This window comes from Mirounga angustirostris, unplaced genomic scaffold, assembly GCF_029215605.1.
Source record: "Mirounga angustirostris isolate CCGP_5_RB_7025 unplaced genomic scaffold, mMirAng1.0.hap1 SCAF_2, whole genome shotgun sequence".
Taxonomy (NCBI): Eukaryota; Metazoa; Chordata; class Mammalia; order Carnivora; family Phocidae; genus Mirounga; species Mirounga angustirostris.
Genome location: NW_026991710.1, coordinates 37,336,552 through 37,360,990, shown reverse-complemented (window position 1 = coordinate 37,360,990; position 24,439 = coordinate 37,336,552). Strand labels below are relative to the sequence as shown.

The 24,439-nt window shown below is 36.3% G+C and overlaps 1 long non-coding RNA gene across 1 annotated transcript in view; it reads right to left on the bottom strand.

Moving 5' to 3' along the window:
* The window catches only part of LOC129045995 (uncharacterized), a 345,862-nt gene that overhangs the window by 91,398 nt on the left and 230,025 nt on the right, over positions 1–24,439 (bottom strand). Inside the window, exon 3 of the long non-coding RNA XR_010409386.1 lies at positions 9,401–9,471. This is a non-coding gene — a long non-coding RNA (uncharacterized LOC129045995). The remainder of the gene's footprint in view (positions 1–9,400; positions 9,472–24,439) is intronic.

The window sequence follows — 24,439 nt, the reverse complement described above, 5'->3', positions numbered from 1 at the left end:
GTATGGTACTGGCACAAAAATAGACACATATATCAATGGAACAAAATAGAAAACCCAGAAATGAACCCACAACTATATGGTCAATTAATCTCTGACAAAACAAGAAAGAATTCCAGTGGGAAAAAGACAGTCTCTTCAACAAATGGTGTTGGGAAAATTGGACAGTCACAAACAAAAGAATGAAACTGGACCATTTTCTTACACCACACACAAAAATAAATTCAAAATGGATGAAAGACCTAAATGTGTGATCTGAAACCATAAAAATCCTAGAAGAGACAGGCAGAAATTTCTCTGACATCAGCCATAGCAACTTTTTCCTAGGTAGATCTCCCGAGGCAAGGGAAACAAAAGTAAAAACAAACTATTGGGACTTCATCAAAATAAAAAGCTTCTACACAGCAAAGGAAATAATCAACAAAACTAAAAGGCAATGCAAGGAATGGGAGAAGTTATTTGCAAATAACATATCCAATAAAGGGTTAGTACCGAAAATATTTAAGTAACTTATACAACTCAAACCCAAAAAACAAATAATCCAATTAAAAATGGGCAGAAGACATGAAGAGATATTTCTCCAAAGAAGACATACAGATGGCCAACAGACACATGCAGAAGTGCTCAACATCACTCGTCATCAGAGAAATGCAAATCAAAACCACAATGAGCAAAGAGCTATCACCTCACACCTGTCAGAACGGCTAAAATCAAAAACACAAGAAACAACAGGTGTTGGCAAGGATGTGGAGAAAGGGGGACCCTCTCGCACTGTTGGTGGGAATGCTAACCAGTGCAGCCACTCTGGAAAACAGTATGGAGTTTCCTCAACAAGTTAAACACAGAACTACTCTATGACCCAGCAATCACACTACTGGGTATTTACCAAAAAAATACAAAAACACTAATTCAAAGGGATACATGTACCCCTATGTTTATAGCAGCATTATCTACAAGAACCAAATTATGGAAGCAGACCAAGTATTCATTGACTGATGAATGGATAAAGAAGAGGGATATATCTATATATAGAGAGAGAGAGAGAATGGAATATTATTCAGCCGTAAAAAGGAATGAAATCTTGACATCTGCAATGCCATGGATGGAGCTAGAGAGTATTATGTTAAGCAAAGTAAGTCAGTCAGAGAAAAACAAATACCATATAATTTCACTCATATGTGGAATTTAAGTGAATATACTTTTTTCTTTACCACTGTCTTCATGATTTTTAAAGGCTCTAGTTGTATTCATCTAGCCTGAAGATAAATTGAATGTCTCTATTTTCTGTCTTGTTTATAAACAGCTGATAAAAATATAAGCAAACTAGAGTTGGAATAGGTTATCAAGGATCTTTTAAGAGTTGGAAATACTTCCAATTTTTTTTTCTAAATACCTGTTTTATATGACTCTTTTTGTATTATATATTCTCTTTGGTTCCCTACAAGTATTTCTGGGACCAGAACTGTGAAGAAGAAGCCATTATTCAGAAACAGTGCAGAATAACACAATAACAGTATTTATTGAAGTTCACTGAACTTATCAAAATCAACACATTTGTCCAAACAAAGCTACTGCTCTTCTTCATGCTGATTCTGTGCAAATAAATCGTGTTTTTCTTTATCATTACTCTTCTCTCCTTTCTGTTTTTTTTCCCCCATTTGGGTCCTCATTCTCACAATTTTCTCCTTTTTTCCAGCTTTATCAAGGTATAATTGACATATAACATCATGTAAGATTAAGGAGAACAAAGTGTTGATTTGATACACTCATATACTGCAAAATGATTACAACCGTAGTGTTAGGTAACACCTGCATCACATCACATAATTACCATTTCTTTTTTGTGATAAATGGCTAGCAGTAAATTAACCATACTTAAAATATATCCCAATAAACCCAACAAAATGTATCCCTAACTCAATTTACCTTACTTAGCACCCAAAAATACCAATGACCACAAGAATACCACCTAATAGAAGGGGAAGTATAACAGAAGAAAAGTTAATTGGAGACAATGATCTTAATCCATTATGGTTAAAATATATTATTTTGATATATTTTATAATAACAAATTACCATGTAAATAAATTGCTAGGATTCTTCCTAGGACCCTTCCTAGGTCCTTGGAAGAAACTTGGTAAAAATCAGGGGTCCTATAATGTAAGCTTCACTAGCATTATGGCAAATCCACCTCAACCAGGTATTTAGATTTATATAGTTTTAATGGATTTGTATTATATAACCAAAGTATGAGTGCCCACCAACTTATTCTAAGGTCCCCATCCTTATAGAACTTGCAGTCTAAAAGTGAAAGCATAATAAAAAAAATATATATTATAATTATATGTAGAAATTAAATGCACTAAAGAAAAAATTAAATGGTAAAAAGACAAGTCAACTGTACAAAATATACAAGACCAAATTAACAAGTTTTTGCTGAATGAGTGGTAGCTCAAATAGACATGATACAATAAATACAGTGGTTAGGGAAGACTTTCCTCAGAATGTGAATTCTGAGAAGATCTCAGTGATGTGAATACCTAGAGTACTAAGGGAAAAGGCAGAAGGAATAGCAAATGCAGTCCCTAAAAAGGGATGGCGATTAATAGAGGAGCAGCAAGAAATCCAACTGGACCAAAGCAGAGAGCCTAAGGGTGAGGTGACGAGTAATAAGAGGTGGGCAAGTGCCAGTAAGACGCCATGGATAAATGAGAGGAAAACTATTAGAGGAATTTGAACAGGGGATAATACATTCTGACCTGTGTTTTTCAAAAGGTAATTCAGACTGTTGAGTGTATAATCAACTTCAGTAAACAAAAATGAAAAAGAGGTTGCCTGCAATATTGCAGGTATAAGGAGTTGGTGGCATAGATAAAGTAGTGGTGAAAATGGTGAGAAAAGACAAGAATTGATCTAAATTATTAAGCATTAGCTCAAAGAACTTGATGACATTAACTGTGTGTTATTAACTGAACACTTGTGTCCCTCCAGAATTTGTATGTTGAAATCTAATCTCCAGTGTAATGGTAGTTGGAGGTGGAGTCTTTGGGAGGTAATTAGATCATAAGGATAGAGCCCTCTTGATGGGATTAGTGACCTCAGAAGAAGCCAGAGGGCTACCTCATTCTTTTTTCTCCATATGAGGGTATAGCAAGAAGATGATCATCTACAAACCAGGAAGAGGAGTCCCACCAGACATCAAATCTGCCATTGCTTTGATCTTGGACTTTCCAGCCTCAAGAACTGTGAGAAATAAATATTTGTCATTGTGGGGCGCCTGGGTGGCTCAGTTGGTTAGGCGACTGCCTTCGGCTCAGGTCATGATCCTGGAGTCCCTGGATCGAGTCCCGCATCGGACTCCCTGCTCGGCGGGGAGTCTGCTTCTCCCTCTGACCCTCCCCCCTCTCATGTGCTCTCTCTCTCAAATAAATAAATAAAATCTTTAAAAAAAAAAAAATATTTGTCATTTAAGCTACCTAGTCTATGTTACTCTATTACAGCATCCCAAGATAAGATGTATGGGTAATAAGGGAAAGAGAGGAATACAGGATAACCAATAACCCCAAGGTATTTATTTGGAGTAACTGTGTGGTAATGGCATTTATGAAAATAGGGAGTACAATAAGTGGATGAAGAATTGGAAGACAGGGGCACCTAGGTGGCTTAGTGGGTTGAGTTTGAACTCTTGGTTTCAACTCAGGTCATGATCTTAGAGTCATGAGCTCGAGCCCCACATCAGGCTCCATGCTCAGTGAGGAGACTGCTTGAGGTTTTATCTCTCTCTCTCCTTCTGCCCCTCTCCCTGCTCGCACTTGCCCTCTGTCTCTCTCTCAAATAAATCCTTAAAAAAAAAAAATTAGAAGACAGTAGTGTTAAGTCAAGAATCAAGATGCCTATTAAACATTCAAGATGACATGTTGAGTAAGCAGTGGAGATAGGAGGCTGGAGTTCAGGGAAGAATGAATGCTTCCAATGTTTAGCTGTCTTTAACATGGAGATACTATCTCAATTCTCCTTTGCTCCTTTTTCCTAAACTTCTGCCCAGGTAAGGGTATGTGGGTGGAGGCCTTTTATAATTAATTCCTAGGTAGGTTACCACTTTATGAGGTTGGAACTGTGCCTCCTCTATTTGAAGAAACTCCTCAAATTTCTAATAAACATCACTCTTGTTCTACCTCTCCAATTCCCAGTTGCCTTCTCCTTTATAATCTCTTAGTTCTTTGGAAAAGGGAGTGGGGAGGAAGTAATTATTGGTTAGATGTCTGTGTTTTGAATACCATCTTACTCAGAATTTATACTAAACTTCAAGATATAGTTACAGGGATTTAATTACAAGGGAAAAATGAGACATCACAAATAACATGAAGGCTATTTTGTTGACTTTCCTATGTTTCTAAATGTTAACTGAAATGGCAGTTTTTCAAAATAAGATTAAGTGTGTGGCTATCACTGCCAGACAGCAAAATATCTTATAATGCTAAGATATTAAAATAAGTTGAGACTACTAAAAAAAATGCAAGAAAACAAAAAACCCAGGTACAGTTCCTTTTATGTGGCATATTTTAGCATCCTCCAAAATCACTCTGCAAATCAGAGGAGAAAGACAATTTTATTCAACAAATAGTGTTCATATATGAGGCTATCAAGCTGAGGAAAATAGTTTGAGCTCTACAAAAACATATACAATCAATTGTTCAATTAAAATGCTAATTGCAAAGAAATTAGATTATATCAAGTGAATACTGATTTCATACTGGGAAGGACTTACTAATCAATAAAGCAAAAATAGAAATATCAGGAAAGGGTTAGATTTTGATTACACAAAAATAAAAATCATTTTATGTATCAACAATATCTCTGACAAAATTTAAAGTGAAGTTAAAAACTGAGAAAGATTAACAGACTCTGTAACAGACAAGAAGTTAATTGTTTTGTTTTCCATGCCCAGTGTGGAGCCCAATGTGGGGCTTGAACTCACAACCCTAAGATCAAGACCAGAGCTGAGATCAAGAGTGGGGTCTCAACCAACTGAGCTACGCAGGCTCCCCAAGAAGTTAGTATTTTTAACACAGAACTGATATTAAGAGTCAATTGGTTAACACAAGTATAGTTTTTTAATGGGAAAAATGTAAAAAAGTTCATAGAAAACAAAGTTCTAATTATAATAGGAAGGGACTACTGTGCCTTTTGTTACTAGTCAGAGGAAAAAATGGACCTAAGAGAAGTTACTCTTTTTGCATTTAAAATTGGTAAATTATTTCATGTGCTCATTTCTTATGTGAATATTTTTGGAGTGTCTGTTATGTGCTGGACACTGCTAAGTATGGAAATATTTAAAAATAAAGTTTTCATGTCCTTTGTGGTTGCAATAAAATGCTAACTCTCCTAGACTCCTAATGGGAGTTTAAATTAATACAACATTTCTGGAAGATAATATGGAAATATCTTCAATATTCATATGATTTAATTCAATACTTATGTTTGTGGGAAAAAAACTATTAGAATATTGTGCATGTATGTGCACACATCTGTGTTGTTCTCAGTTTCACGTATAATATCTAATGAATTGGTAATGATTAAGAATAGAGAATTGGTTAAATTAATTATGATCAAACAATATAGCCATGAATGTCTGTTGAATAAATAAATGAACTGTGATATAGTGATTTCCATTATGTTTTAATAAATAATTATTCAAGTAACATAATTGCAAGCATTCTAATTTTTTTTAATGTAATAAAATGTGGTAGTTACATGAATTACACATGTGATAAAATGATATAGAACTAGAAACATATTTACCAATGTCTAATTCCTGGCCTAATACTATGCTAGACTTAGCATAAAATGTCATGGAACCATTGGGAGAAACTGGGAGAAGGAACATAGAAGCTATCTGTGCTATCCTCACAATCTCCTGTCAATTTATAATCATTTTAAAATAAAAAATTAAAACAATATAGCAAAATATAAGAAATCAAAATATAAGAAAGACCTTTTTTATTAAAAACTGTAGCTTTGATTTTCAGCCCCCTCTTCTACTCATCCCCCATTCCCAAAGGTAACCACCGTTATGATTTTGGTGTCCACCTTTCCAGGTCTCTTAAAGTAATTTAAAATAAATTGAGATAGGTCAGATCACAAAAGGGATCTAGTTATTGCCATAGACTGAATATGATGTCCCTTAAAGGGGCACCTGGGTGGCTCAGTTGGTTAAGCAGCTGCCTTCGGCTCAGGTCATGATCCCAGAGTCCCCGGGATCGAGCCCCGCATTAGGCTCCCTGCTCAGCGAGGAGCCTGCCTCTCCCTCTCCCTCTGCCTGCCCTTCTGCCTACCTGTTCTCTCTCTCTCTCTCTGTCAAATAAATAAAATTAAAAAAAAAAAAATGATGTCCCTTAAAATTCTCAAGTTGAAACCTATTTTTCTGTAATTAGCATTTACAAGTTGCTTTCTTTTTATTTTTTTTTAAAGATTTTATTTATTTATTTGAGAGAGAGAGAGCACAAGCAGGGGGGAGTGGCAGGCAGAAGGAGAGGAGGAAGCAGACTCCCTGATGAGCAGAGAGCCTGATATAGGACTCTATCCTAGGACCCAGAGATCATGACCTGGGCCGAAGTCAGCCGCTTAACTGACTGAGCCACCCGGGTGCCCTAAGTTGCTTTCTTTTTTAACTCAAAAAATAAGTTAAAGAAATGGCAACATTAATGCCTGTAGGTCTAGTTTGTTCCTATTAAGTGCTCTGTAGGGGGGTGCCTGGGTGGCTCAGTCAGTTAAGTGTTTGCCTTCGATTCAGGTCATGATCCCAGGGTCCTGGGATCCAGCCCTGCATAGGGCTCCCTACTCAGTGGGTAGCCTGCTTCTCCCTCTCCCTCTGCCTGCCACTATCCCGGCTTGTGCTTGCGTGCATTCCCTCCCTCCCCCCCGCTCTGTCAAATAAATAAATAAAAATCTTTATAAGTGCTCTGTAGAATTCCAAGGCAGGAGTATCTGTATCATTTAGCCATTTTCTAAAAAAGGCCTTTTAGGTCATATCCAGTATTCTGGTATTGCAATTAATGTGGCAATTAAAAAATGTCTCTATATAGTTTCTCTTTTTCCTCCCCGGCTTTGTTTGTCAAGGATATATATTTAGAAGGGAAATTACTTACTTGAGGTCAATGCAATTTTTGTTTCAAATAATACTGGCAAATTGCCTTCTAAAATGCCTGATTCAGGGTGCCTGGGTGGCTCAGTCGTTAAGCGTCTGCCTTCAGCTCAGGTCATGATCCCAGGGTCCTGGGATCGAGTCCCACATCGGGCTCCCTGCTCGGCGGGAAGCCTGCTTCTCCCCCTCCCACTCCCCCTGCTTGTGTTCCTGCTCTCGCTATCTCTCTCTCTGTCAAATAAATAAATAAAATCTTTAAAAATAATAATAATAATAAAAATAAAATAAAATAAAATGCCTGATTCAATTTACATTCCCTCTTTATAGAATGTGAGAAGCCTTTTTCCCACAGGTCTACATACAATTGTTTCTATTAACAGTTTATATTTTTCTAAGATTAAGGGCATTCCTGTTTTAATCTGCATTTTCCTAATAATCTTCTGTTGTTTGCTTCCTTAATCTTAAAATGTATTTAGATTTTAGTTTTAAATGGTATGAGGTATGAATTAATTTTATACTATTATATTTTTACATTATAATAATAACCTTCTTGACATTTATTGAACTGTTTTTCCCATTAATTTTGGTGTGTGTGTATGTGTATCTCCTACTTGAGCTCAGTGAAAAAATTATGAAAATATGAATAAAATTATGAATACCAAAAATGTATATGAAATATATACACATGCATGTATACATATACTTATATCTGGACTTTTTATTGTTACTTATTCACTCATAAACTAAGATTCTACACTATTAATTTCCACAGCTTTATGATCCATTGCTACCTGACAGAAGAAACCACTCTTCTTTGTTCTTTTTAAATTTTTTTCATTGCTAGTCTTATGCTTCGATATGTATTTTTTAAACCTTTGTTGACTCTTGTAACAATCACAACTGAGAAACTACAACATAGATGAATTTAGGGAGAATCAGCATCTTGATCTTTACAATGTTGAGCTTTCCCTTTTGTAAACATAGTAAAGATTTCCATTTATTCAGGTCTTTTCTTGTGCCCTTTACTAACATTTGAAAACTTCCTCCATAATGGTATACTAAAACTGCTGGGATTTGTAGGTTATCCGTTTGCTGAATTTGGAGAGTTTCTATTACTAGTGTGAAAGAAATTAATAATATTCTCCTTATTTATTGTTGCATTTTCTAATTTGCTTGTTGCTATTCATGAGAAAATTTACTGATCTTTGTCTTTGATCTTGTATCTGGCTACTTTGCTTGACCAACTAATTTAGTCTCGTTAAAAATCAGTTTCTCTCTATAAATCTGTCACTAATAACATTTAATATATCTTCCATTTTATAGTCCCAAAAAAGGAAATCTGAGGAGGTTATACCATGCTAACTTTACATAATCAACAAGAGGAAATTCAGGCCCCGAATGTTAAGTTTTTTTGAGGGCTGGAACATTTTATCCCTGGTACTTGGGATAAAATCATTACAGAGTAGGAAATCAAAAAACATTAGCTTGCCAAATGAAATCCCACACACACAGATATGTTCTGGCTATTAACAGGATTAGATGGGAATAAAATGAGGGATTTGAAATTAATACACGTAGAACAGTCTTGAAGCATAAGGTAAATGTGGGCTACTCTTCATCTTATTGTGTGAGAGGCATTATTGTGCCATGCTTGAGGGACAAATTGCCTAGGTTAAGTTCTGGCTCCACCACTTACAGCTGAGGGTTTTTGGAAGTTCACTTAACTTTTCCAAATTTCAGTTCCTTCATATATAACCAGGGGCACAAATAATGGGACACATGTCTAAGGCATATAGTATTATATGAGTTAACAGGTAAAGAATTTAAAATAGCATCTGTCACATTAAAAATATTAATGATTGTTAGTTGGCAATCTTTGCAGCATTTAGAGCAGGGCCTTAGACATAGTAGAAACTTAAAAATGTTTAACTTAAATTCAACTGGGGTGGGACAACTAACACCCGGTTTAGTTTCAAGGGAACCAGTAATATTCCCATATTGCCTATCTTATTGCAGATAAATGCATTTTTCCATAATAAGAGCTGCTACTATAACACTGATTATAAACTCATTCTAACAACTCCTTGTCCATAGCTTCTCACACAATGCAATACAGAAATATGTGTGTATCACATCGCCTCAAGCCACATCCCCACCCTGATCCCAATATAATCAATTTACAAATACCTTTTGCTCTACCTCCAAAATATACGCAGAAAATGTCTAATTCACTCAAGGCTGCTATCCCTCTCCTCTCACCTGGTCAATGAAGTGGTCTCCTTTCTCATTTCCCCATTCAATCCATTTCCACACAGTGGGGCGAATGGTCTCTGAAAAATAAAAAGTAGCTCAAATCACTCTCTTACAATTCTTCAATTTAGAATCTCAGATTCTAAATAAAAACAAGACTCTTCACCATATTCTAAGACTCTTCATGCTGGAATCCCGTCCACTCTCAAATCTCAAATCATTTATGGACAGAGGAAAGAACAAACGCAAAAGCTCTGAAGCAGAACACTTGCTTAACCTCACTCACTTTCCAGTCAACACCTGCTTCCCTGCATCTTTAAATGGGGGAAACCCTTATCTCCTAAGACCCCAGCTTAAAAAAAAAATCCTCAGAGATATCCTTCATTGAGCACTCTACTGAAACCAATTTGCCAATATCTACCCCAATCCATCTCTGTCATTTATCCCACTTTGTTTTAAACATAACACTCACTACCTGAAATTACCACATTTCTTATCTGTCTCCACCCCACCAAATCCTACAATCCAAAATTCGAATCACATTAAAAATTATAGCAAGGACCTTGTTTATCTTGTTCACCACTATACCTCCAGCATCTTGAAAACTACCTGCCACATAGTTTATACCCAGTAAATATTTGCTGAATGAATATACAAACACGGTTTTAATATTAAGTAAGAAACTGCTACCTCACTCCCCTCCTTCAACATATGTAATTTCAATAACTTCAGTATCTAGGACTTAATGGTTTTTGTTAGTTTTTACTTTATAACAGATTTCTCAGAACACAGGAAGATACTTTCTCACTATATATTTATAGGCTCTGTCTTATAGAGCTTCATTTGTAGTGATGAAATCTGATTTAAGGTTCTAGAAGTGCTACTGTTTTGTTTTGTTTTTAAGACTTTATTTATTTGAGGGAGACAGAAAGTGTGAGCGTGGGCAGGGGCAGAGGGAGAGGGGGAGAGAGAATCTCAAGCAGACTCCCTGCTGAGCGCAGAGCCAGATGTGGGGCTCAATCCCAGGACCCTGAGATCATAACCTGAGCCGAAATCAGGAGTTGGCCACTTAATGAACTGAGCCACCCAGGCGCCCCTAGAAGTGCTATTGTTATAACTAAGCTACCTCCAAAAATTTCTAAACTCACTTCCCATAAAAAGTCTTTCCATACCTGTATTGCCCAAAGATTTAAATATGGCTATTCTGAATTTATTTTCTCACCTGACTCAAGAAAATACTTCTATATAAATAAAACGAGATATATTTTAAATACCATCTTCAATTGCCTATCTTCATCTTACTATATAATTACAAAATTATCAAAGTCACATTCTAAATAGAAAAAAAAATTCACAGGATAAATGAATGAGGAAGTGATTAAGCTAAAATTGCCTCTGTGAAAGTTAAGCTGAGCAAATGTGATTCAAGAAGTGCTTCACTCGTTGATTGTTCTGCAAAGGAAGGGAGAGTTAAAAAATACTTAAAGTCAAGGTCATAAGGGGTAAATCATTCTGAGAATATTAATGAGCATTTATGCTATGAGACCTACATTAACAAAAGAAGGGCTGATCAGGTAATTAATCCTTGCATCTATTTATTTGTTTTTGCTTATTTGTTTCCTTCACCTAGTTTCCACTCTTGTTTATGCACACATCCACTTAGGTAACAAAACTTATTGTAGGTCTGCCATAAGGTAGGCCTCCACATCCAACCCAAAATCTGGTTTGGGTTGGATGTGGAGGATAGAGTGGTATATAAAATCAAACAGTTTCCCTATATCTGTGAATCTTGGAGTTCAACCCACAAACTCCATAATTTCTGATTCCTGCCTCTCCCTTTTGTTTACTGACAGGTAAAATTTCAAAGCGTAAATGACCTTATTTTAAATAGTACAATATCTATAATCACCATTAAAAGAAACTACGCATGATCTGGAAGAACAGGAAAACAATTTTTCAGTTACCAAACTGTGTATGTTTCCCCCTTCACTACTCATCTCTGCTTCATGAGGTTCTGATAAAGCCCTTTGAAACTATAAAATCCCTAGCCTCTCAAATACTAATATTATACCTACTTAAATTTTTGTGCAAATCATCCAACATTCTAAGGTAGGTCCTTTAGAAGTCATTGATGGACTATATTACATCACTATGTGATATGTACTCTTCCTTCTCTACATACTTTTTCATTCAACTTCTCGGTCATCCTTTTCTTGGGTATGACCACTACAGTTGAGTTGCTCTGCCTAGCTGCAACTTGAAAGTCACCTATGGCTTCCAGAATTCATACAACACATGACTTTCAGAGCACACATTTTTTTTTTTCCTCCAATGGAAAGAGAAATCATGATCAAAGGTGGAAAAATCTATGAACACTTTATTCTGGAGTTTATTCTTATATCCATGTCCCTTATTTGTTAACTTTTCCTTTCTGTTTTCTATACTAATAAGCATCCCAGACAACACTTAATTTATTATAATATCCAGAAGCTAAAATAGACTTTCCTGCATGTAAATGATGCATTAAGCCAGATTTTTATATTTTAAAAGTCAATAATTTTATTAAGTGTAGATTTTCAAAATCCTTAGAGAAAATTATATATATATATATATATATACACTCTCTCTCTCAAATAAATAAAATAAAATCTTAAAAAAAATACAAAGAGAAAAAATATTCCAATTAATTTTAATTGGTATATTAAAATTGGTAATATAAATACACATTTTTTTTTAAGACAACTCTGTCCTGGAAAGCAATATCTGATTAACTAAAGCTACTTGAATTTTTAACAATTTATATAGATAATTTAAAAGACATAAAGAACAAGAGAATGGGCCACCATACACTCATCGGCCAGCATCAGTTTTGGTCAAGTTTGGGCTAATCTTGCCGTGTCTGTACTGGCACTGAACTCCCCCCTCCCAAGATTATTTTGAAACAAATCTCAGATATATTATCTCATCAGTAAATATTCAGCATGTGTCACTAAGATATAGGACATAACCATAATACTATTATACATAAATCATTAAATATAATTACACTTAAAATCACTAAAAAATAATTCCTTAGTATCATCAAATACACAGTCCACAATTTTTTCTTGCTTAAGCTTAATTGGGATCCAAAATAAGGTTCACACATTAGAACTACTAAATATCTCTTAATCTTTTTTTAATCTATGTCTCCATCTTATTTTTCCTTACATTTTCACCCCTGTGGCTGAAGAATTCATGTCATTTGTCTTGTGGGGTTTCCCACAATGTATGCTTTAGTCATTATACTCTTGAAAACTGTTTAACATGACCCTCTTTCATCTGATTCTCCAGTAATGCGAAAGCTCTGGAGACTAAATGATAGTCCAATCTATTCAAGAATTTTTTTTCCATCATTCAATAAGTAACCAAAAAAAAAAAACTGCAAACAAATCAAATATCCATCATGGGGAACTAATTGAATAAAGTATGTATATCCACAACATGCAGTATTGTGTAGCTGAAAAAAGAAATGAGGAATTCCTCTAAATAGCACTATGTGGTGATTTCTCTACATATATTGTTAAATAAAAATACAAAATACAAATGCATGCAATGTGCTACAATTTATCTCAGAAACTAAGAATAACAATGTATGTGACTAACTGCTAATATGAAAAAGTGCAAATGGATAAGCCATAATTTTTTTTTAAGTATTTACATATAATGAGAGAAAGAGAATGGGGTAGAAGGAATGTGAAGACAGGAACTACATTTCTTTGAATAAACACTGTTTTACATATTTTATATAAGAACAATGTAAATATTCCACTTAATTATAAAATGAAATGATATGTAAAGAAACAATTCCTAAAAACTGAGAATAATATGAAACAAGTGAACCTGTATAAATAGTTGGTGGCACAAAGTACAAAGAGAGGGCGCCTGGGTGGCTCAGTTGGTTAAGCAACTGCCTTCGGCTCAGGTCATGATCCTGGAGTCCCTGGATGGAGTCCCTCATCGGGCTCCCTGCTTGGCAGGGAGTCTGCTTCGCCCTCTGACCCTCCCCCCTCTCATGTGCTCTCTCTCTCTGATTCTCTCTCTCTCAAATAAATAAAATAAAATCTTAAAAAAAAAAGTACAAAGAGAAAAAATATTCCAATTAATTTTAAGACATGGCAATTTGAGTGCATATCCTTAGTGGGGTATACCCTTTGGTAGGAACTGAAAGAACTGGAAAAATAAAATATTTTTAGTAATTCTATATTTGGTGGTAACATTGGTAATGTACTCTGAGAATGCTGTTGGTGTAGGGTGGGATCAAGCAAATGAGAATTTATGTTGGTAACATTAAAGACAGTCTTTTGTCTTAGAAGAAATTAGATACAATTTTTTTTTAGATACAATTTTTAGATGAGTAAATCCTATTGTCCTAAATCAGAAATCAGAATTAGAAATAAAAGTTTAAATTCATGTTTTATTTTATAAATATATTTTATACATATATTAGAGAGAGAGAGAGAGAGACTGTATATATAATACATTACATATACACACACACACATACCATATAGGTGTGTGTTTATGGAAAATGCCTAGAAACATGGCCCCTCAGTAGCAATAAATACATACTAGTATCCAGATTTTCATCAGTAAGTGCAAATTCTCACTAAAAGAAACCACATTTCTTAGGAGAAGTGGCAGATTCTTGATCTGATAAAGATATATATAAAATCAGTCTTTCATATCTTGTCATACAAGGAAATAAGGAAGCAATCAAAGACAACTAGAGTCTGCCAAAGGACCTCCTGGGCCAAATAGAACCATTTGGGGAACAACAAGATAATAAATGCAATGAGTTAAAACACATCAAATATATTTCATTACCTTAGTTCATGATTATATTAAAATAAACAAACTTAGTGGTCAAATTCAAAAGATGAAGGGAAACCAAATTATTATTGTGAAAACTAGAAAATGAAAGACGGGAAAAAAACAACAACAACACTTGTTTTCCATCTGGAAAGTATACCTAAGAAGGGGCGCCTGGGTTGCTGTCAGTTAAGCGGCTGCCTTTGGCTCAGGTCATGATCTCAGGTCCCGGGATGGAGCCCAGGGTTGGGCTCTCTGCTCAGCAGGAAGTCTGCTTCCCCCCTCTCTTTCTGTCTCCCCCCACCACCCTGCCCAGCTCATGCTTGCTATCTCTCTAATGAATAAAATCTTAAAAAAAAAAAAAAAAAAGAAAGAAAAAATAATTACCTAAGGATCATCAGAATTTGATGAGGGCAAGTTTTTGTTTATAAAAGTAGTCCAACTAATAAATGAAGAAGGAATGATATAATTAGAATAACATGATTTTGGGGGCACCTGGGTGGCTCAGTTGGTTAAGCATCTGCCTTTGGCTCAGGTCATGATCTCAGGGTCCTGGGATTGAGCCTGGCATCGGGCTCCTTGCTCAGCAGGGAGCCTGCTTCTCCCTCTGCCTGCCGCTCCCCCTGCTTGTGCTCTGTCAAATAAATAAACAAAATCTTAAAAAAAAAAAAAAAAAAAAATCCCACAGGATTTTGCAGCGCCTGACAAATTAACGGATCAAAGCAATGATCATCTGCAGCGGCTAACATCACCAAGAGAACAATCTGGCATTATGTGCCCCGATGGAAGTTCACAAGGCCATCTAGGAAGTAGTCTTACAGAAAAGAAAGAAAAAGAAAGAAAGAAAGAGAGAGAGAGAAAAGAAAGAAAGAGATAGAAAGAAAAAGAAAGAGAGAAAGAAAGAGAAAGAAAACCTTAACCATTTGAAAACTTCTAATGGCAATATTCAAAGCAGCTCAAACTTTATTAACATCTATAGGGCCTCACATACAAGTATATGAAGGATATGACAATACCCGGCAACTTGTTGGACCTCAAGGAAAACTGAGTAAGTGAATAATTGTATTTAAGATATTCACTTGGATTTGGAAAGCTGTTGAAAATGCTCGCTCAAAACTCTCAGTAAAAAATATTAATAAAAAATATGCTTTCTAATGAATACTGAACACGTGATAATTAAGAAGAGAAAGAGAAAGCCAGTATGATTTAAGCATAGAGCTTTTCAAGACAAGACATGTCTCTTATATAAAAGGAATAGTAAGCTGTTACAATGACTGTGACTCACTATTAAATTCACCTTTGCAAGCTTCTCTCAAAAATAATCTAAATGAAAGGTACTTCCAAAGGGAATTTTTACAGGTTAAGGTCTGAAAGTCAGCATGGGCCACATAACTCCATGCAGGAGAAAATGAATGTGCTGGGGAGGTGACAAGCTCTTTGTTCACAGGGGAAGAAAAAAAACCATGTCATCCATATCCTTGTAAAAGCCATCCTGCTGGGCAGTTGCTTGCAATGATAATCCTCTTTGTCCACCCTCTTGGACTCATATGGCTCTGATGCACATAATACCAATTCCTATGCAGTCTGTCGCAGTGACTTTTTGTGATGTTACAAACTATGCCTTAGGCAATTCCTAAAAGGTTATCCAAAGTATACAGTCACACATACACTTCTGTGTGCACACATGCACACTCCCTCCCTCTCATTTTATATGTAAGAAGTCATTGTCTAAACCAGCTTTGATGAGTTTGAAGCCAAAGCAAAAATAGGATTCTACTTGTACAAAAGAGGCATATTTAAGAAAGGAAAGACTGTGTTAAGTAGAACAATATACTGATTTTAAGTAAAATTTTTTAAAGTATTATTAACCTAATGTTTAATTGCATATTATCTAATCATGTATATGATATAATTGCCTTACCATTAACTAAATAGTTTATGTGTTAAGGAACACAAAACATGCCAACAACTAAATTTGCATCGTAGGGAAAATCATTTAGCCTCTCTAAGACTCCATTTCTTTATCTAGGGAATCCAAGAAAGTTGAAAGAAATCCTTTCCAAGATACTTTCAATTCTAGAAGGTTCTGAGTACATGATAACCTTTTAACATGCTATTTCCAACATCACAGGCAATGCTCATCTGTGCAATGTGTCTAATTTTGGCTTTATTCATGTGTACATCTAAGATCATGATTACAAACATGTTTTTAATACACCTTTCTGCACAAAGGCCATACAGACTACTACTTGTAGCTTAAAAAGAAAAAGGAATCAGAAAACACAGATCCTGCCCTGAAAGGTTCATAGGAGGGTGGTTACACAGGTAAGAGTAGCTAATTTTCAATGCTCTGATGCAGTATGGCTACCACACCGGAAAAGACAAAATACTCTCTCACAACCAGGGAGACATTCATGTGGATGGTGACGTTTGAACTGAATCTTTAAAGATGGAACAGTCTGGTAGTCTCCTATATGTCTGCAAATAAGTGTCATAGTTCCCTGAGAGTGAGTACTGTTTTTTATTAGTTTTAATTTTCCAATGTTGTTACTTATAGGAAGCTAAGATAGGTTTTGTAGTTTTTTGTTTTTTGTTTTTTTGCATTCAATTGAGAACAGAGAAATTCTAAATCATAGAATAATACCTGAAAGAATTAAAAATAGCAGAACAATCTCCAGATGCTAAGAATAAAATATTTTAAACCCTCAAAAGATGTTATTACAGCTTGAAAAAATTCTCAAAATTCAAGAATCTTTCAACTCAAGCTGAAAATATCATTGGTAGCCAGTTCTGGTAATAAATTATCTTGATAATCAGTATATTTTTTGGTTATTAATTAAGACCTAATTTCTTTAACAGTGATGAAGTCCATTTCTTATCTGATTCCCTATGGATATAGAGAAAAAAAAAAAACACAAAACTGGCACACTATGGATGACAATCCTTTATACAAACAGAGTAACAATAAATTTAAAATGAATATAGTAATGGGTATGGATATACCAGAAATATATAAAATCTGTTTTTTCTATAATATATCTTAATTTCTAAATTGAGCTCCTACTATCCTGATATATTAGATAGAAACTGAAATTGTTACTTTTGTAGTTAAAAACCATTAAATGTTTCAAACTAATAAAAACTTAATCATATTCATATAGTTTTCTCACTCACCTTTACTCTTCTTCCTTCCAAAGTTCTTACCAAACAAACAAAAATTAAAACAGAAAGCCTGTCTCAGCTCAAAAGCCAGAGAGAATAGTTGCTTTAACGAGTATTCCAAAACACTTAAAGAGCAGGGGTCCCCCAACTTACAATAAATACTTTGCAAATTTTGGAAGTGTTTGAGTCATTTTTCCCAATTACTACCACCAGATGATACTTGGTTATTCACAGTGTGAGGTAAGATTGAAAGTTTATTATTCCACAGGGCCTGATGAGATTATATGGCACAGGAGACCATAACTGAGCAGGAGCAACTGAAGCCAGATTCCGCCACCCCCTCCCCCCGCCCCCCACAAGGAGGTTTTTACCAGACAAAGCAAGCATGACGGCAAGCCGGAAGCCAGGGGAAAGGGCAGACCATGCTGCGCCATCGAACCCACCTGTGCAGCCCACTGGGCAGGTGTCCCTGTTCTTCCTCTGTTGTAAGGTTCTTACTGCATTTAAAATGGACAATTTAGGGCGCCTGGGTGGCTCAGTTGGTTGCGCGACTGCCTTCGGCTCAGGTCATGATCCTGGAGTCCCTGGATGCAGTCCCACATCGGGCTCCTTGCTTGGCAGGGAGTCTGCTTCTCCCTCTGACCCTCCCCCCTCTCATGTGCTCTCTCTCATTCTCTCTCTCAAATAAATAAATAAAATCTTTAAAAATAAAAAATAAAATGGACAATTTACTTTCAATTCTGCCTTAGTCCTTCTTAGTGAAAACAAAAAAAAATATCCTCTTTTAAACCATGGGCTTCAAAATACTAAATGACCCTCCCAAGGAGTGACTGTAACTCTCTAAGTATCACATACGCAACAAACCCCTAGAAGAATCAAAGTTGGTAATACCTACAATTTCACAGAGCCTTTGTGAGAGAGTTGATGATTAAATGAATAGAAGGGCTCATTATTTCTTTTATTGACAGAGCTGATAAGGGTCACATCCATTATGCAGGTACAGAAGAGAAAGGGGAAAAAATAAAGTTCCATTAGGCTCAGAATTTAGTTCATGGTTGTAATTTTGGGCATATGTTGATTCAATATCAAAACTAACTGAAGGGCGTCTGGGTGGCTCAGTCGGTTAAGCATCTGCCTTCGGCTCAGGTCATGATCCCAGGGTCCTGGGATCGAGCCCCGCATTGGGCTCCCTGCTCCGTGGGAAGCCTGCTTCCCCCTGTCCTACTCCCCCTGCTTGTGTTCCCTCTCTCGCTGTCTGTCAAATACATAAATAAAATCTTAAAAAAAAAATAAAAAAAACTGAATGTTTAAACCATTTATTTCTGTTTTTCATATATGTTTTCAAATATATATTTTTAAGCACAAGACAAAGAAAAGTTTCCAAATCACTGCAAATTTATGTCCTAACATGTTGGATTATTTCTTAGGATATATGAGACTTGCTCAAGTTTATCATAGTATATATACACCTTGGAATAGACTGGCAGTAAAAACTTCATAAAAGGGAAGCATTTTAATATTTAATAATACTATTAAATGGGACCTAAGATAGACCTGTTTCTCAATGCATTCTCTTTAGAAAATCTAAAAGTAGTAAGCTTCATAAGATGCATACATCCATGCCCATGCTATTTCTTTGATGATTTAACCAACTACAACAGTGGTTCTCTAACTTCGCATGCTTCAGAATCACACAGAAGGCTTGTAAAAACACGGATTCCTGCGCCTCACTTCAGATTAAGTAGGTTTGTGGTACACTTGATAATTTGCATTTTCAACAAATCCCTGGTAACACTAGTGCTAATGATCCAGGGACCACACTTTTGAGATGCACTGGATTGGCAGACAGCAACTATGTTGGTTTAAATCTCTATACAGAAATAATTAAATGTAGAGAATCTTTTTTTAAAAAAAGATTTTATTTATTTATTTGAGAGAGAGAGAAAACAAGCAGGGGGAGAGAGAGAAGCAGACTCTCCGCTGGGCAGGGAGCTCGCCAGGACCCTAGGATCATGACCTGAGCCGAAGGCAGATGCTTGAACGACTGAGTCACCCAGGTGCTCAATGTAGAGAAACTTGATAATCATTGGCATAGGATGAAATAAAGAATCTTATCTGAACGAAATGTAGCCTCAGAGGGAGCTAAGGTTAACAAAAACTTTCAAAAATAAATAGGTATGATCGAACTGATGTAGGAGGTGTAGGAAATAGAACTGATGTGTTGTTATCAGTACGGGGATGCAGCATCAGCTGTGTAGGGCAATTAACAGAAATACAGTAAGTGTAGTATAGTGCACTGTGTCAAGCCACACATAGTTGGAGGTTTACCACATATAATTTGCTGGTGTAAAATGAATAAATCTCATTATGATGAGCAAACACTCTATAGAAGACACTTTGCAAATGTTGAATTCAATGCATATTCCAGTTTTCATATAGGTTACATGAGATCATAAAAATTATGTACAGTAGCTGACTTATTAAGTGTATATTATGCAATGCAAAAATGCTACCTATTACCTTGGTAATAACAAGTAGGTAAATGGTGAGAACATCATTTTGTCAGCCTCATCAATACTTCATTCCTCAGAAGGGAAAATGCCCCATGCCTAGAAAAATAATCCCCACAAGTAGAATTTCTGCTGTTCAACACAATCTAATTAAATTGGCTCAGATTACATCCTTTTTGTTTGTTTGTTTTTCCTCTTGGCAATGGACAAGAAAGCCAGGCTTTGTCATTGGGAATTAGTTGCCCATTTCCTTGTGGATGGGTTTTCTCCCTTCTTGCTTATATTGGGGCTGGTGCAATTGATAAACAAGTTTCTTTTCCCTGTCAGAGTTTTGGACCAAGTGAGACAAAGATCCAGGTAGGCAGAGATCAAAATGACAGTTTTCACTTTAAAAAAAAGCTATCAGAGATCTTTGCAGTAACAATGGATTTCCTATTACCGAAAAGAAACATCTTCCCAGCCACAAGTAGTGCTAGATGTCTACACATCTCCCCTACCCCACCTTCCTGTCCCCACCAATGGACAGGATTTTTCTTAAAATGTTGATGAAAATTATTATATTACTATATCTGCAAATAATTCCTGACAGTAACATGCTTTCTGAGGTGAACATATCTAAGACAAAAGCAGAAAATACATGTGATTAAAGTAGATGCTAGGTGATATTTAATGCATGCAATATAATTCCTGCTTCTTCCACAAGCTTGGTGGACAAAAGGTCCACATTTGAGTGACTGACTTTTGTCAGAAGTACTAAATAATGAGTTTTTACATTCTCGGGCCAGTGTGATCTTTTTAAATATCACTCACACAAACTTACGCGAGGTCATGCTTTTTGCAGTGAGGCATCCAATTCAAGGCTAGCAAAAAATAATGAATATCCCTGTAACACTGATTTTTTATCTCGAAAGCTTTAAAGATACCGAAAATTGAGAGTTTATAAGGAGAAGATCCCTGTCTTAGCTCGGGATGCCATGACAAAATATCAGCCTGGGTGGCTTAAACAAGAGAAATGTATTTTCTCCTATTTCTGGAGGCTGGAAACTTGAGATCAGGGTGAAAGCCTGGTCAGATTCTGGTGACAGTTCTCTTCCTGGCCTGCAGATGGCCACCTTTTCTCACTGTGTCCTCACATTGTAGGGATTGGGAGGGGGTGGGGAGGAGGAGAGGAAACTTCTTATAAGGGCACTAATCCCATCATGAGAGCCCATTCACATGACCTCATCTAAAACTAATTATCTCCCAAAGTCTCCATTTCCAAATACCAGAACATTTGGGGTTAGGGCTTGAACATACGAATTTGGAAGAGGACAAAATTCTGTTCATAACCAGCCCTAAGAAGAAAAACAGCCATCCCCTGACTCTTTCTTGGTAGTCTTTAAAACTGATGTTAGAACTGTCACAGTTCTGATATATGGCCCAGTATCATTTATGACAAGTGGCACTAAAGATCATGTTTTAAAAGTATATAACTGTCCTTCCTGATGTCGATCTCCAAATATAGGGGCTTTCCCAAACACGGTGATTTTTCTTCATAATTCGTATCAGTTATATCTAGAACTGAAACCCCTGCACTGGACTCCAAACACATACCAAGTTGCCTACCTACCATCTCCAGTTGGAGGCATAATAGATCTCAAAGGTAACATATCCAACACACTCCTTAATCTCTACTATTTTCCCTATCTCTTTTAATAAGTTCCATCCTTCTAGTTCAGCCCCCAACCTTGGTTTTATCTTTAACTCCCCTGGCTATTTTACAGTCCACACTGCATTCACAAATCCTGTTAATACTGGCTTCAGAATAGATGTGGAGTATGTTCAGGTCTCACCACCATCGCTACCACACAGAATCCAACCGGATGTCTCCATATCCAGTTAGGTTTCCTGCTACAGCCTCCTAACTGCCCCCCTGCCTCTGTGCGGCCCACACTCCCTTCAGCCTATTCTCATCTCCGCAGCCAGAATGAGTCCTTTAAATTACAAGTCACATCAAGCCACTATTCTTAACATTCCTCCACCTCACTCAGTGCAGTAGCTACTTGAGGCTGTTGTAACAAATTACTACAAACTGGGTGACTTGAACCAATAGAAACTTATTCTGTCACAGTTCTAGAGGCTAGAAGTCTGAAATCAAGTAATCAGGGGGGCCATCCTCTCTCTGAAGGCTCTCGGGTAAGATCATTCCTTGTTTCTTCCTCGTTTGTGGGGACTGCTGGCAATCCCTAGTATTCTCTCCCATGTAGCTACATCACTCCAAATTCTGCCTATGTCTCTACATGGCTTTCTCTACTGTGTGTCTCTTTGTCCAAATTTCCCTCTTTATAAGGACACTAGTCATTAGAATAATGCCCATCTTCTCCAACCTACTGTGACCTTAAGCTTAAAAGGATGATATTTGCAAAGATCCTATTTCCAGATAAGGTCATATGCATAGGCTGTGGGAATTACCACCTGAATATTTTGTTGTTGTTCTCTTTGGGGTCGGGGAGGAGGGGCACTTTTCAATCCAGAGCAAAGTAAATCCAAAGTCCTTACAATGGCACACAAGTCTCAGTCTTTTGTTCTTCAAAGTGTGAACTACAGACCAGTAGTAACAGCATCACTTGGAAGGAAGTTTGTATGGAATGTAAACTCTCTAGACCTCCTAAATCAGAATTTTCATTTTAATATGACACCCAGGTGATTTACAAGCAAATTAAAATTTGAGAAGCACTACCCCTCAAAATGACCTACCCACTTTTCTGCTCTCTTCATCAACTACTCCCCCCGCCCCACATCACTCCATTACTCTGCTTCAGTCATAATGGTCTTTTAGTTGTTTTCGAAATGTCTATAAAACTCCTTTTCCAGATGTTTCCATAAATTATTCCTTCACCTGCTTCATATCTTTATGGAAATATCACCTTGGTGTAATTTTTCCTAGATACTCTATTTTTTATTTTTTTATTTTTATTTTTTTTAAGATTTTATTTATTTACTTGACAGAGAGAGACACAGCGAGAGCAGGAACACAAGCAGGGGGAGTGGGAGAGGGAGAAGCAGGCTTCCTATGGAGCAGGGAGCCCGATGTGGGGCTCCATCCCAGGACCCTGGGATCATGACCTGAGCAGAAGGCAGACGCTTAATGACTGAGCCACTCAGGTGCCCCTAGACAGTCTATTTTAAATGAACATCTTCATCAACCCCATCCCTCTTTCTTGCTTTATTTTTTACCACAGAACATCTAATCATCTAATATATTAAATATTTTACTTATTTTTGTTTATTGTTTTCTCTACCAACTCAAATAAAAGCTCCTTGAGCACAAGGATCTGAGTTTATTACTGCTGAACCTCAGGTTCCTGGAATGGTACAGAATACTCAGTAGAGGCCACTCAATAAATGTGTCAAATACATGAGTCTATAAGTTTACTAATCTATTTGCCCATATATATTATTTACTTCTTACTTTTTGAAATCAACTGTATTATATGCTTCATGTAATGCTTTTTTAAAAGATATATAAGCCTTATATAGGTCTATCATTTAGAAGGTAGAAAATTATAATTTACCAAAACATTTGTGAATCAGTTTGTTCTTAGGCTTCACCAACTCTCATGGTAAAGCCTACTTTAGCCCTAGTACACACTGTCAGAAAAAATGTTTTTATGCATCCTAAATTTATTCCTTTGGAGCTTCACAGGATGTTCCCTTGTTCTGTGATACAGAAATATGGTCACAAAGTGAGCACGTATCATGCCTTTCTAATATTCTGTCCCTTTTCATTTATTCTTCTTTCCATTTTCATCATTTCAAAATGAACATTCCTAACCTCTCCTCTACTTCTTTCCACAATCATGTTCTTCTCTGCGTATGTATATTCATACTATGTCTATATATGTATAATAAGTATACAATATTATATTAGTTTTAGATATATGACATAGTGATTTGACAATTCTATACTTCACTCAGTGCTCACCATAAGCGTAGTCACCATCTGTTACTGAGCAAAGTTATTACAATATTTTTGACTATATTCCCTATGCTTATACTTTTCACCTCCATGACTTTTTTTCTAACTAAAAGTTTGTACCTCCTAATCCTATCCTAAGCAAATTTTTAATAAGTCAAAGTCATTTTTGTCATCCTTTCTTCTTGTCCTAATCCCAGGTACTCTCTGCCACTCTGTGATCCACTCCTCTATGACAAAACATCCCAGCTGTGCACAGTGTCAAGGTGCCTCTAACCACTTCTCCCTAGAGATGTTAATAGATCTTGCCTCAGCTAAACTTTCTCAGTGCCTGGCTTCCTATCAGATTTTCAAGTCCTGTTAGGTCCTTGAAGGGCAATGCATAATGCATCCCATGCTAATTATCTGATGAGGGTCACTAGATTAACATTTTATCACACCAGATACAGTATCCATAGACCTAATAATACAAAAATTTCCAATTATGTTACTTCTTTGTATTAAATTCTGGGGCTAGTTTGAGGACTATGTCACAGCAATGGAAATATTAAGGACAGAAAATGGCACTTG